Below are 7,213 nucleotides of genomic sequence, written 5' to 3' on the forward strand. Positions count from 1 at the left end.
GGTATCTCCCGTATACAATTTATGGACAGCCTAGATTAGAATACCTATCTAAAAGTCTCCAATAAGAAGTCTAACAAACGAAGTAAATGCCCCCTTATTAAAATTGCCCCCCCCCAAAAGATTGCTACTTAGTTTACAAAAAACATGTCTCAGTGATGGGGGCTCTGTTCAAAGTTGTATGTCATGCTTTTGAGATTGTGGGGATGTTTCGTCTTCCCCTAAGGATTCTGAGCAGGGCAAGGGGTACTAGGGTGATAGAATGTAGGGTTAAGATACAGGGAGTAAAAGTACAGGAACGGGGAAGGGTAAAAGGTTATATATAAAGGATATATATAAAGAGAGTATAAAAGTAAAATAAAAATACAAAAAGCCCATCAGGCATCACTAGGAGTGTGTTACTTGTCATGTGTTACATTGTCACATACCTAAAGTAAAAAAAAAGGGGGCTATTCCCTTATCAGCAGTCTTAAATTTTTTCACTCTGCTTCTACTAGAATGTATAAGTTTGGAATTTGTTTTCAAAAGAGCTGAGGGTGGAGACATTAATCTTTCACTGCCTGGAGCTGGTGTCTCAATTGATTAAAATATTTAATTCATGTATCTTAGCTAAGATAGAGCTCTTTATTCTCCCTGTAGATACATCAGCAGGCATGACTTCATTGCACACATCACAAGTAGTTATAGATACATTGAAGTAGTTTTCAGAAACAATTTTTTTCTCTGAAACTAGGTAAAAAGAGAAACAACCTGCTTACACGATGTCGCTTTCTGTTTAGCAGAGCTCCGTGGCATCTGAGTGAACTGGGTATATTGCTGAGAGATACTGACTGTTTCCCTGAGCAATTGCCTCTCTTAATTTTGAAAACTAATATATGTTCTCACACTGATACATGTTTTGGACTGCATAAACGGCATACAGTCCTGCATGATAATTTGTCAAATGGTTGCCATCAGTGATTTTGACTGAGTAATAAGATCACATAAATGCAAAATTGTGGATAATACATTTCTATTTATTTCTGCTTTTGCTTCCATTTGTCATCAGAAAAGTAATCAAATACCTCTTATAAATGCCTCATGTAATGGAAGAACTTGTTTTCTTTAGTAAGATTAATTGCTGAAAATTCAAATCTTTTTATGATTTGAAAAAAAGTTCAGAGATTTAATAAGAAGAATTTCAACCCCAAGTCATGAGGGAAAACCATGGGTGACTTACACACTTACTGTCATTTCTTAGATGCTTATATTATAATTGCTGACAACCACACACTCTGCCACACTAAAACTCCCATGATGACTGTCAATATACTGGGGAGGGTTGTTGCTGTAGAGTGGCACCTCTGCAGCTGGAAGTGTATGCACTGCAGTTTGTGTAGCTCATTTGACACTACTTACTCTTTCTCGCCAGGACTTTCCATGCACTGTTTGCATTGCTAATGTCACAGAAGCTTTAGTCAGTGTGCATAGCTTTGTCTTTGCTTGTCTTCTGTAAACTGCCAGCATATTTCAAGGGATCCCCTGGGATGGAGAGCAAACAGCTCCTGGGCAGGATGAGAGTTTGTACTACTCTGGCCTTGTTGGCTGTCAGGATGCCCCAGTGCTTTTTCCTCTATTCTGTTCACGCATAGTAACACTGGTAACATGCCCAGGGCCTTGTCTTTAGCATCTTCTCTCAAGAAGACCACTGGTTACTTTTCTTGGATATTTATTTAACCAGCTTTTTCTGCACTGTTACATGTCCAGCCTGGGGTGCTAGTCTTGTCTTTCCATCATACCAGAACAAAAAAAAAAGTTAATGACAGCTCCCATGAAAGCTGCCTGTAGTGAAATTATCATAATATTTGTGTTACTGGGAGCTATGTGAAGGATGGCCTTCAAGGAGCTAGAGCTGGGTTAAAGTGAGGTTGTGGAGGAGGGTGAAAGGGACAGGCAGGCACCCCTCATTCCTCTCTTGGGGTTGTGGCATGGATGGTGGGGCAGCTGGGGATGCCCAGATTGGGGTGAGAAGGGATCTGGTGAGGAAAAGCATTAGCATTTCTTCCCATGCAGGTCTGAACAGGGGCACAGGCACACCTCTGAAGAAACAATGGCCATTCACACCTGGGCTTATTTCCCAGCAAGATAACTCCCCACTAATGGTGCTTCACTCCCTCCACCAAGACACACAAAGCACTAGGTAGGAAGGGATCTTGTCAACAAACCTCACAGGTTTTGTTCCCCAGCAGAGGCAGAGGAGTTTCTGTCCTAGAGGCAACTTGCAATTATTTGATCACTTCTGTGCCTTCATGAATATCAAACATCTACAGAAACAGACTTTCCAAAGCACCATTTTTCTCCACAGTATTCTACTTTCCACGTTTTAATGAGCTCTGTTAAACTTGAACAGAAATTATATCCTTGTGCCATTTTTTTATATCCCCTTTTGGGTTTAATCTCCTGTAATTATTCAGGGATATGAATGGATGATCATGGATTAATTTATTATGCCCTTTAAAATTCAGGTGGTTCTGAGTTTGGTAGTTTTTACTGGATTCTTACTTTTTAATCCTTACGTATAAACTCCCACTATGTTGGAGCGGGTTATTGCCCATGTTCCATCTCAGCTCCTGTAGGCAGGATGTGGCCAGAGGGGACAGGATGGATAGGGTTGGGGTCCCAGCCACCTGCTGTCCTCACCTGCTGTCCACCTTATTTCTCTGCTGCTGTCATCAGCCCAACTGCCTTACAGAGCCCATAGCAGCAGCATCTGCCTCTCCTTGTGGGGCATTTCCTCTGCTACCAGGAACATTGGCCTAAGTAATGTCCATTGTTTCTTATTTCTGCCTCAGTCCACAAGTTGTTTTGTATGTTTGCAACCATGCTTTGCTCATCCTGCACTGCTCTGCAGTTTCACAGTGCATCCAGATTTGTTATATAAATCATATATACATGATATAACACTATATACAGGTCTGGGTCTGCATTGTTTTAACTGCGTGTGGGTGAATTGTTTATAGCAGTGGGATTCCAGTCCTAGGCCCCATTTCTTATCACCCCTTATGCCTGTACTCCTCTACAACACACTCTTGTCTCCACTTCTCAAGGCCACTGATACTGTATCGGTCATGTTTCTCCATGCTGCATCATTACATTAAAGCCATAAAAGTCTCATCCTACACAGAATGGCAGTTTGTTACTACTGGCTGTAAAGAAATGTGGTTGTAACATCCAAGGATAAAAATGTAAAACAAATTAGCAATTTACACCTGGCCCGTTAAAGAAACTGCTGTCACAAATAAACCAAAGAACTCAGAGCTTCAGGCAGACCAGGAAAAGATCAGCCAGACCAGGTGTGGCAAACCCCTGCCCTGAGGTCCTGCACACTCGGTGCAAAGTTGTGGCCTGTTACCGGCAGTGGCATCCTGCAGGATGACAAGGCTACATTCACATCCCCATGCCCTACACACACTCCTTTGCTCTTCCATGAAGGGCAAAGGTAAAAAAGAGGAAATCCAAGCCTGGCTATGGTCAGCAGCTTCACAGAGACAGCCTTCTCAAGACATCAGGGCTCCAGCATCACACCCACTGACATCCATAGAAATTCTGGGAAAAGAAAGCAGCTGTAACAGATCAAGTGTCAAGTAGTCTGGGACATGTATTACCAGTTAAGAAACGAGTAAAACACTTGTAACTTGTATTTACTTAAAAATACATAAGTATACATAAGTATACATAAAAATACTTAAAAATACTAAAGTATGGTTTTATTGCACTGCTTCCAGTCTTTGAGCATAATGGAGAGTCCTAGTGCTCTTACTGTCCTCACTCAGCTAGTGTGAAATACCTACTAGTTTCATATTGCTCTCTTAATAGGATTCAAATCTGTTGCATCCCTTTCATCTTAATAATTTCAATCTACAGGCACAGTTAATGTGATATTTGGTTTATTTATTACTTTCTCCATACTATTCTTGAAACTTGCAAGCTTCTTTTTAATAGGAATGAGCAGCTAATAATGATTTTATACTGTTAAAATTGGTATTTTTTATAATTTCACCTAAATGCAACAGACAAGACTATGTTTCTCTGTCTTGACCAGTGCAGAATTCTGTTTTAATTAACAAGAAGTTGCTCAGAACCACAGCATTGAATCTCACCTTATGGAGAAAGTTTATTAAAAGCCCCCAATACTACAATGAGCTGCTAACAATGTGTAACAACATAATGCCATTCCAACATTATATCATGATGAAGTGGGCTGGTTGCTGTAAACTGATACGGCTGCTGTCAGTGTATTGGGGGCTACCTGAGCAAAGGCTTGACATTCAGGTGATGTTTAAGCTGTACTTTCCAGGAGGTCTCAGTTATAACCACGGAATCACAGAATCATAAAATAATTTGGTTTGGACAAGACTTTTAAAGGTCCTGCACCAACCCTCTACAATCGGCAGGGACATCTTCAACTACATTAGGTTGCATATAAATAATAGCCTGAATAAACAAAACTACTTAAATCATAGTGGTTTTATTTGCTTCTTTGTAAAAGTTCTGCTACTTGTTTCTGAAACCATGCCTGTGGGATCAGCATCTGCCTTAGAGGAACTGGAGGAAGGTGGGTAAAAATCAAAACTGACACAGTTGCTGGAGTTCTTGTTTGCAAACAGGAATATCAGAAAGTCGTATGACTCAGAGGATAACTCAAAGTTAAGACTGTGAAGCAGCATGCTACCTGAGCTGAAATAAAGTCTTTACTATCCAATAAGTAAGCAAATTGTACTCGATGAAGGACTCTGCTCCTCCATTTTTTTGTCTGTTTTTGCTTTCTAGTAGTCGATCTGCTTATAGGTAGGAAAATGTCGCAGTAAACGAGTATTTGCTGTCATCTAGCGGTAACATTTATTTCAGCAACTTTGGTAGCTCTTCAACGATGCAGATGTAGTCTTCTAGGAAATTCTATCTGATTTTGGTCTTGTGCTCTTTTCTAGGTGATAAAAGAGAGAGTTTATGAAAAATAAAAAATCTGTATGCCTTTAGATTGATGGTTCAGTCTAAAATCAGAGTGAGATTTTTTTCCCCCCTGCAAATTCTTCCATCTTTCTTCCAAAACTAAGAGATTACTGACTTCATGTGTTTGATGGAAGGCTTTGCTGACATAGTTGCAAGACTGAATTATGATAGCAAAAGTGCCTCAGAAGGTAGGTTTTAGCTTTACACCTCCACCACCATAGGAAGAGGGATAACTTTAATCATGTTCTTCAAAAACAGTGGGCAGAGTGTTGTCTTCCCAACATATTTTTAGTTTGGTGGGTTTTTTTCTTTTTAAAAATTGAAAAAAAAATATTCCTCCCCCCACCCTCCTGGTATTCCTGATGCTACAGGATGGACAGTGTTGCTGATTAATCATATGGCTGTGAAAGTGACTGGAGGGGAATTGGCATCATTGATGTAATCTGATTCAAAATTAAACCTGACAGGCAAAGATAAGAGCAAATCAAAGTCAAACAAGCAACCTTGGTTAAACAAGAAGGTAGAAAAAGCCCTTCACTTCTGTACAAGGGGAGCATCCTGGGAAAAAGAACTGGTAGCTCTAGAGTAACTATGGCAGTATGTTACTTCTCCAAAAGCATTGTGGTCTAAATAAGACAGGCTTGTTCAAAACAGTTTTATGACAGATTCATTTTTGCAGGAGTAGGCTCCAGTGACATCAACCCAGGAGTAAACTGCAGGTACAAATATATACATTAACTCAGTGTCTCTGGCAATCCTAAGGAAATGCCCGACTTCAAACCTTCAACTTATTATTTTATTTTAGCTAACTTTTTATTGTGGCAGCTATGTACAATCACAATTTTTCCCACGGTATGGCAATTGTTGTTCCACTTACACTTTCACAGAATCTAAACAAGAAAATCTTAAATTACACTGGATTTATAAGAAACCAGATGAAAGGTCACCAAAATCAAAAATGGAAGACATGCCAAGACAGAAAGGCTAGTTTGTCTGACAACAAATTTCCAAAGGTGTATATACAAATGGATATCCTTAACTAAGCATCCTTCCTGGCTTGCATGTCGTGAGAAGTGAGAGCAAACTCCTCAGAGATGAGTCAGACGGCTTGGTAGGTCACATAAGAGAAAAACAAATCAGACTTCGGCTGTGGACAGAGCTGCACACAGCTTGACAAAGCAGAGACGCCCACAGAAGGAGGCGCTGCTCGACCACTTTCCACACCTCACGGTGGCACCTGCAGACGCGTGGGGTCCTCAGCTGCTAGCCAGGACTTGGATCCCATCCTCTGGAGGTGTCCTGAAATTACAGCTTTGACTCACTTCCTATAATTTTCCCCTGGACCTTAGTCAATTGTTCCTTCTGGATTATTTTTATAATTTTAAAGAACTGCTCTTATGTCTGTGTAACAATCTAAAAGAAACAATCAGAGTCACTTAAATGTGGAAAGGTTGTTTAGAGACATGGTATGCTGCTGCGAGAAATTTTCATCCTTTCATCAGCTACTGTCAGAAGACAAAACAAGTTCCCTGGCAAAATCAATTTGTCAGGTAGAATTTAGACTGTGTATGCTGAAAAATTACTCGAACATTTACATGAGAGAGAGAGCTCTTGAAAATAGAAAAATCTCAAGTGCTTTATCCAATAGTATTCCCTTAAATGGCAGAGTCAGACATAGCTGGCATAGTGAAGTTAATTATTTATTTTTCAGTGGCTGCAAAAAAATACCCCAAAGCAAACATTTAAACAACTATGCAAAGTGATCAAAACCATGATATTGACACTCATTAAGGAATCACTGGAATTCTGTCTGGGACTCTGCCTTAAAACAGGACATTTTAATCCCTAAGTCTCAAAGTGTTTTCTGTAGGGCCAGTGAATTTGTCTGGTGAACTGAGATGTAAACAGTACATCTTCCCCAAAACCTCAGAAATAAAGCTCCAATTAAAATTCTCTTCCATTTGAAGGAGCTGTTTTTCTATGCTGCTTTATGCTTCCTTGTTTGCTTGTTTGTTTGCCATTCGTTTGCCCTTTTTTCTGGTCTTGTGTTCCTGAGAAGTTTTAGCCTTGAGTTCTTGTCAGAGACACCATGACTCAGAGGAGGGTAATGGCATTTTGCTTTTATTACCTTGCTATACTGTTGTAGAAGGCCAATGTATGAGACAAGGAATCCCTGTTCAAATCGTTATGTTGAATGTATAAATTCCTTCAGATATTTTGGTCAAGA

The sequence above is a fragment of the Lichenostomus cassidix genome, chromosome Z (assembly GCF_008360975.1).
Source record: "Lichenostomus cassidix isolate B80296 chromosome Z, HeHo_3.0, whole genome shotgun sequence".
NCBI classification, from domain to species: domain Eukaryota; kingdom Metazoa; phylum Chordata; class Aves; order Passeriformes; family Meliphagidae; genus Lichenostomus; species Lichenostomus cassidix.